The 8880-nt window shown below is 36.4% G+C and overlaps 1 protein-coding gene across 1 annotated transcript in view; it reads left to right on the top strand.

Annotated features, from left to right (window-relative positions):
* The first annotated feature begins 256 nt into the window (after nt 1-256).
* il11ra (interleukin 11 receptor, alpha) overlaps nt 257-8880 on the top strand; it is a 68917-nt gene continuing 60293 nt past the window's right edge. The window contains exon 1 of the mRNA XM_055225684.1: nt 257-418. The gene's annotated coding sequence lies outside the window, so the exon portion shown is untranslated. The remainder of the gene's footprint in view (nt 419-8880) is intronic.

Here is an 8880-nt window from a genome sequence, read left to right as displayed (position 1 = left end):
TTACAAAAGTCTGCTTAGTGCAATGTAAAAACCCCAAATAACAGAGACAATCTTTTTATGTAATACTTGTCTGGTTCACTCTAGACACCACCATAACACCACAACACCAGCAGTGCTTAAACCAGCCTGTTTTATATCCTCTTACCGCTTAGACCCACCTCTTTACGTGACAGACACCCGGCTCCTCCAACCGCATCCAGCGCGCTCTCCCATCTCTCCCCTCCCCGCGTCTCCTCCTCCTTCTCCGGCTTCACTCTGCTCTCATGCCCCGCTAGTCCCGTCCCGTCCCGGAGCCGAGCCGACCTACCCGACCGTGTCTAGTTTCCCCCGAGAGCCGCAGACTACCGCTCCGAAAACACCTCAACCATGGAAGGCGACAATATAATAATGCCAGTTTGACCGCGGGCCACTCTCCAAGGTAGGTTCCGTGGACTTTTGAGCAGCTTTAGCCGCCGTAGAAGCGTCGAGTGTGGGGGTAAAAGTTTATCCGCGCCACTACACTGCACTGCACGGGAGGGATTGTTACTCATAGTGGGATGTGTCATAACGGCTAGCTACACGTTGTTTCTTCGATAGCATCTGGTTTAGCTCAAATGAAAACAGACTCAATGTGTTTTACTTAATCTCTTGGTACGTTTTATTGTTGCTAACTAACGTATTTGTGTTCGTGTTACGTTATTTTTACGTGCAATTACTGTTATTCACGTAGCTAGGTGTCCTAATTTATTTATAGCCAGTCTGGGTAGTCCATTTAAACAGGTAGGCTGGGTCTTAAAGGTGTTGGTGCAGATTTACATAGCATATTCGTTCTTTTTTAGTTTATTTCTTAGATTGTTAAATTATATTAAGTTCTATTCTGATGTTAGATTCTTGTTAGTGGCTTAAAATTGTAGGGTGTATATTTTTTTCTATGCTTTAGGAACTATTTTATCTCTTTTGTAAAGTTTTTCTGTGGTAGGCTGCATAAACTGCTGGGTGATGTTGTGATTAGGCATGGGATGATATTGAAATTTTGCGATTATCATTGCCATTAAAGATTATATCACGATAAAAAATTTGTAAAATGGATATGAAAATGTATAATTTTTATGTCATGAGTAAGTTCCATGTTTAAACAGCTTTTGTATAATTGTTTCTTTGTTATCAGTGAAAACTATGACAACTATGACCTATGAGAGAACAAAGTGAATAAACAGGGCCCTTGACAGAAATGTACCCCCTCCCCCCCACGATTATATAAAATGTCCCAGTCTGGGTAGTCCATTTAAACAGGTAGGGTAGTTCTTAAAGATGTTGGTGCAGATTTACATAGCATATTCAGTCTTTTTAGTTAGTTTTTTTTTAACTTTAAATTATATTAAGCTATATTGTGATGGAAAATTCTTCTTAGTGGCCCAAAATTGTGGGTAGTAAGTTTTTTCTGTGCTTTAGGAACTGTTTTATCTTCTTTGCAAAGTTTTTTTGTGGTAGGCTGCAAAAATGTTATGATTGGGCATGGGATGATATTGAAATTTTGTTTTGCGTTTAACAATTATATCACAATAAAATGTTAAGGATATGAATAATTATAATTTTTATGTTATTAATTGTATAATTGTACTTTGTTATCAGTGAAAACTATGAGAGCTATGATCTAGAAGTGAATATTGTGAATAAACAAGGGTTATTGTTAGGGTAAACAAGGGCCTCGACAGAAATTTGGGGGCCCCCTAAAACTCTAGGGCCCCTTTCACCCCCCTGACTTGGTGATACCATAGCATTGTCTTTGTCGGCAATTATCACAATTATATAAAATGTCCCAGTCTGGGTAGTCCATTTAAACAGGTAGGGTTATTCTTATAGGTGTTGGTGCAGATTTACCTAGCATATTCAGTCCTTTTAATTTGTTTCTTTGAATATTAAATTATATTAAGTTTTATTCTGATGTTAAATTCTTGTTAGTGGCGTAAAATTGTAGGGTAGCAAATTTTTTCTATGCTTTAGGAACTATTTTATTACTTATGTAAAGTTTTTCTGTGGTAGGCTGCATAAACTGCTGGGTGATGTTGTGATTATCATTGCGATTAATGATTATATCACGAGAAAATGTTATGGATATGAATAATTATCATTTTTATGTTATGAATAAGTTCCATGTTTAATCAGCATTTGTATCATTGTACTTTTGTTATCAGTGAAAACTATGATAACTATGACCTAGCGGAGAACAAAGTGAATAAACAGGGTCCTTGACAGAAATTTGGGGGACCCCGTGACCCACCCCTGTCAACTCTGGTGATGCCATGGCATTATCTTTGTTGGCAATTATCACGATTATATAAAATGTCCCAGAATGATAATTGTGTTCCCATTTTATCACGATACACGATATTATTGTTTCTCGTCCTATCTCTAGTTATGATTAGTAGTCTATACATTTCTACTGCATTATATTTATTTTCTTTCATCATTTTGCTAATTTGAATCTAAAGATACACTGTGCAACTTTTGTTTTCTTTGTCTCTGCGTCACTGCTTAATGTTCCACAGTATGGCATTAATGTAGCTGTATCCATCTCCAAGGAAACAAGCAGGCGACGTCAACATAGCCAAGTTACAGGTCAGATTTGTGGAGAGGTGAGCCTCCTTACTGTATCAGAAGGTATTTCTTTAGCAGTAAAAACACCTACAAACTAATACATGCAAGATAGGAAAGTTTAATGCTATATTGCGGGAAATTCTAGGCAAGTGATAACACGTCTTTCTCCATCCACACAAGCAGGTGGTGAACACTGTTGGAAAAGTTACATAGTGTACCTTTTCTTTCTAGTTGTTGTATGTTTACTACATGCTTGTTTACTACTGGAGTGTAATTTCCGTAGGGTTTCACAGTGTACACATTATAGAAAACCACTAGCTTGAATTATCTCTATATCTTTTTGCTTTCATAATGCAGCGTACTGACTATTATTTGGCAGGCAGACTGTTATTAGCTGTAGTAAATTCTAATGGGACTTCATTACAGTTATGATGGTTAAACAAACTTCAAAGTTCCTCTCAAAGTACATAGCTGCTGTTTTGTTTGACTGGAGGATTAGACTACTTTGTGTTTGAATGTGTTTGCACAGCTCTGGGACTGTACTTACTGTGCCAGAGTTGTACTTGACCATATATGGACTTTGGCCTAGTGTGTCAATATTGGCAATTAGATTTTTGACATCACTTGAGTTTGAACAACTACTCAAACTGTTTTGTGTATACTCTGCATGATTTCCAAGAGTCAAGCTTCATACGGTTTATGGTCATTTATTGCAATTACTGAAAGCAGTAGATGCTAATGTACTCTACCCACTCCCTGATAGCACTTTTAACCATTTTGCCACAAAGTGAAAACTGTGAAATAGGGCTGGGTGAGATGGAAAAAAAACCCCAAAAAAACAGATAAAACCAAACCTTCACATTGATTAATTTCAATTTTCAATAAAATTTAATATAAAAAAAAACCCAAAACAACAACAGCAAAAACAAAAAATAAAAAACAGACTTTTAATCTTTTAATCTAAAATTTCTTCCTCCAGAATCTGAACTCCAAACCATATGTTTTTACTAACAGATTGGCTGTAGACTTATCGATTCAAAAACCCAAAAATCTTTCAATTAATTGGCCAACCTTACCTAGAAACTAAATGATAAATAAAACAAGTATATACATAGATACTAATTTGAAGTATTGATCCAAAAAGTCAAATAAGATAGAATTTGACATTTCCTGAGTAGTTGTATAATGGTCTTGATGATATCAGAATAATTGTAAGACCACGTGACACTACTAGAGACACTACACATATTCTGTCTTAAAAATGACAAAATAAGTCATTGTGGTGTAGAAATTGTTTTCGATTATCAACCCTTTTGCATCGCACTTTCTTGCATTTTCATTTATTTTGCGCTACATTCAGAATTTTGAGATTTAATTTTCGTGGAGAAAAACAACAAACTTGAGATGTCTTTCGGTCAGTCAATTTCTATGACTTTTGGCTAGTAAACTCTGCATACTTCCAGCTAGCTTCTGCTACATCCTTTGACTATTCACTGATCTACTTGGACAGCAGTTAAAATTGCTAACTGACCTGAATAAATGTCTCCTTTGAAGATTTATGTTTGTGATTTTGCTTCACCAGACTCCGAAAAGCACTTGGCACCAGTGCAAGGTTCTGAAATCGTTAGTCACCGAAGACACTTGTTGATACGATAAACACTGTTAACCCTCACCCCAATCATCTTTTGTATATTTACGTGCACAGCTTCACATCCGGGATTGCAGTGGGGCTAGAGAAACTGCAGACAGGAGAGCCAAGATGGAGGGCAGTGGAGAGAGAGAGAGAGATAGAGGTGGGTCAGAGTTACATTCCTAAAGTTCATAGGCTGATTGAGACCTTTAAATAGAGTGAAGGAGGAATGCAAACAGCAGAAAGTCGAGACCTACGGGCATCTGTGGAGAGGGAAGGTAAGACAGGTAAAAGAAGAGAGAAGAAAGAGAAGCTATAAATCATAATGTTGCAATCTGACTAGGGTTGCCAGATTTTACGAGTGAAAAAAGCATTTATGAGCAATAGGAACAGAATTGAGAAGATTCCTATGACAATCTGCTATTTTCTGAGCCTAGAACTATATCTCTGCATTTTTTATACTGAGAGATGCCAGTCTGGTTCCCACTCCCTCTGTCGTGTCTTGAGAATAATAAATAATAAATTATAATGTTTATTCTTCCAGGGCGTTTCAGAATCATGTTCTAAACCTGCGGCTCGTTCATAACAGTTTGGCTCGTTTGCATCATTCATATGCTTGTTCATGTCGTACCACGTGACCGTTTTAAGACAACAAACGGATTTTGAGCTGAGAAAAAGTTTATGATCTGAAAATAGGTAAAAATTGCAGCCAAATTTAACCTTTGTGAAAGCTGTAGGTGCCCTGTCAGTCGAACACGAGGACAAGAGGGATTTTTTCGTTGTAGTGCCAACTAGTTGCCACAAATCCAACTCTAGACACCTCTAATCTACCAATGCCCTATCCACATCTTTGTAAAGAATTGAAGAAACGTTTATTATGGGGTCCAGGCAAATTTTCTTATGTTCTGATTCAGTACTTCTCGATTCAAATGTGCTTAAATATAACTTTTCTGATTGAGGCCGCACCACCAGCTCACTCATGAAGAACTTCTTTTTTTGTGGATCTCACCAATCACCGTGAAGTATGAACTCTCAAAAGAAAGAGATATTTGCTTTTTGGGATGCTGCTCACCTCTACGACAAACTTTGGAACAAAAACAATTGATCCCAGCCTGTTAAAAAGTGTACAGAACGTAATGAGTAACTATTTAACAGAGTTTCATTAAAGGTCAGCATTATGAGACGGTTGGCGTTAACAGTGGCCATAATTACCGTTTTTAATCCTCATTCTCCGATGGAATTCCTGGAAATCCTGAACTGGAATTTAACTGACAACTAGTAGCAGTTAATAGCCTAGTTACATTTTACTGTTTTCTTAGAGACGTAGGAAAACAGTTTGAATATGAATAATAGATATTACTTTCTAGGCCTGTCACGATGATTACTACATCAACATATCGTTCAAAAAATGAAAGCTGAAACTATTTTTTTATTTTTTTTGTCAATGTTTATCGTGTGTACTATTTCTTTGCACTACTGTGGAATTTTTCGTGACTTTTTTGGCTATATGTTAAGATTCAAACCATAAAATATTGAATAAATCACTTTGATGACTCATTATAGATACAAACTTAGTTCTAAAGTGTTTCTTTCAGCTGTATGTATTGTAACTCATGATTTTTTAAGTATATTGTTCATTTAGAATAGGTTTTTGGGGGTAATTCTACTTCAGGGCTATTTATCGTCTATATTTACTTGTTATCATGACCGACCTATTATTTTCCTCGATGTCTGATATTTTCAAACATTTAACCGTATTGGATTACAGTTTGTTATTGAACTAGCATTGCGCAATGCAATAAATCCAGGTCAGGTAGAGTTTAATATTGCACAGTAGTGGCAGAAATTGAGTCATGCTATTACATTGTGTGATTTGACGTCAATTCAGTGTTTATCAACTTGGCAGCCATGTGATATTTATTTATAGGTTTACAATGTCCCTTGAAAGTGATACTATTGGCCATTTCGTAATGATACTACAATGATGGAACAGGTGAATACAGGTGAAAGATTTGGGAAAAATATTTAGTTGTGATTTTTCTGACAAGCAGTGCGATTACGGTTAGCGTTAGCTCGCAGTTTCGCAAGGCAAGTTTCTCAAGGCAAGTTTATTTGTATAGTACAATTTGTACACAAAGTATTTCAAAGTGCTTTACAGAATAAGAAAGACATTAAAATCACAATACAAACAAATCAAAACATAAATAAACATCATTACATTAAAAGAGAAGAGTGCAGAATGAAAATCTTTGTCATATGTACAGCTAAACAGAACTGTTTTGAGCCTGGATTTAAACATTGTCAAAGTAGAGGCCTGTTTCACATCTTCAGGAAGACTGGTCCAGGTTTTAGATGCATAAAACTGAAATGCTGATTCTCCATGTTTAGTCCTGACTCTGAGGACTTCAGGGACCGGCCTCCTGCTGGTGCCCAGAGTGTGAGATGGTTCATATTGCACTAACATGTACTTGAGATGTACTTTTTTGCTAGGCCATGGAGAGACTTGTTTACAAACAGAGCTGCTTTAAAGTCTTTTCTCTGAGCCACAGGAGCCAGTGCAGAGACCTGAGCACAGGACTTATGTGCTTGTACTTCCTGGTTCTAGTCAGGACCCGAGCAGCAGCATTCTAGATGTACTGCAGCTGTGTTAAGGCTCGTTATAAACACTTCCGGAAGAATTGACAAAAATATTGAAATATGAACTGACAAACTATTACAAGAATCACGTTTCAGAACATGTTTCTACAGGGTTAGCAGTTTTTATGCAGAATAACGCAGCATATTTGGTTGTTTGTGGGGAAACTGTGGCACTTCAGTGTTTGCAGCCTTGAACAAAAGTTAAAAAGACATTATAAAATGATTTGTCTGTTTTTTTATTTATTTTGTCAACATTTTGGGCTGTAGTCCCTTAGGTCTTGTTACTGTTCAGGTAAACCTATTTTATACAAAGAGCTGTGCTAATTGTTGCTTTATCTTTCTCCTTATGGGATTTGTCCATGGAGACCTGAGCAAAACATGATCCTCCAACAGATAATAAGAGCATGGTTGGCCTGTCTGACTGTCTATGCGTCTACAACATACTGCACTTTAGTATCTCTTGTGACTAATAGTGCGTCTACCAATGGTCCACTTGTTGCTGGCTTAAATCATTTAAAGGTGCAATATGGAACTTTTCTGGTAAAAGATCTGCCACCTTAATGCTTTGCCTGTACCCATCTCCATGGAGATGAGCTTGTGACACCAACTTACTTGTCAGATCTAAGTAAGAATGTATGTTTTCCATTAAGGTATGTGCAGTATAGATAAGATTAATGCAGTACTGTGGAACACTCCAGCCAAAGACATCTTCACCAGAAAAGTTACATAGTTACAACTTTGTGATTGTATTTACTTCAAAGGCACAGTATGTAACTTTCTGGAGATAGCCCATCACCTGCATGCTTCCATAGAAATACAAAATTAAAACCATAATTCGGAACATTCTCCATAGAGGTCTCCATAGAGATTCAGGCTAGTGTGTGTTAGATATCGATAGGCCATGTCTGTGGAGGGAAAACAGCTTTGGTTTTGTGGGGGTAGCATAGAGCTGTCATTAAAGCAGGGCTGATACTGTAGACTCAGGGCGGGAATGAAACTTATACAGCACATCAAAGTGGCTCTTCTGGAAAGCATATGTATGATGGAACAAAGATTATACTTTGAAATTTAAACTCCATCTTTAGCCTTTGTCCTTATCCATGGATCTTTGCGGTTTGGAATGTCATACTGCCATAAGCGAGCAACTGAGGTAAACTAGCTACTGAAAAATGTATTTGCATTTCTGGCTACTTTGTCTTCAGGAGTCGTCATGGCAAATTTAATGTGGTGATTTGATTGTGATTTTAGATCAGATGCCATTACTGCTGCCAGAAATGAGCAATGGGGCCAGATCATCTTATATATGCGCAATGTTAGGTGCTTAGAGAGGATTGAAACTGTTAATCCTTTGGTTTCAGAACAGATGCTTAACCCACTTCTCTTCAACTTTATTTTCAACAAGCCTTTATAGGGCTGCAACTATATATTATTTTAGTAATCAATGACAACAACAAAAAAAACTTTTTTATTTTTTTTTTTAGTCATCTAGTCAAACATTTTGGCTATTTCAACTGTACATTGAGATTACCACTTTTTAAAATTTATTTATTTATTTTTTTTTTTTATTTTTTTACCAAAAATAGGTTGAATATGGTGGCTGAAGGCTTTTGAATATATTATGAATAAGGTGCATGATTACAAACTAAAATTGTGTATTTTTGTAAAAAAAATATCTTAAACATGTGTTTAATGTGTTTTAAAGTTTAGAATTATTATTATAAAAATTGACTAGTTCACTAGTCACAATTATTCCAATGAATTTTTACAGTCCTAGATTTTTTATTTAAAATTTTGAACTTTTGGACACCATACACCTCACTAGAGATCAACTGATGTGTTTTTTTTTCCATGGACGATGTTGATACTGATTGTTTAGAATCAAGATGGATCGATGGCTGATAAGATCTGCTAATATTTTGAGCTATGTGTAACGCCTATTTTGATTATTTTCTTCAAAGTCTGTAATTTAATTCACTACAAACTCACCCACAGGCCTTTTTTTTTTTTACATAAACCTGTAAGAAAGCTGTGTAGTC

This window comes from Periophthalmus magnuspinnatus, chromosome 12 (assembly GCF_009829125.3).
Source record: "Periophthalmus magnuspinnatus isolate fPerMag1 chromosome 12, fPerMag1.2.pri, whole genome shotgun sequence".
Classification (NCBI taxonomy): Eukaryota; Metazoa; Chordata; class Actinopteri; order Gobiiformes; family Gobiidae; genus Periophthalmus; species Periophthalmus magnuspinnatus.
This window is presented reverse-complemented; position numbering and strand designations above follow the sequence as displayed.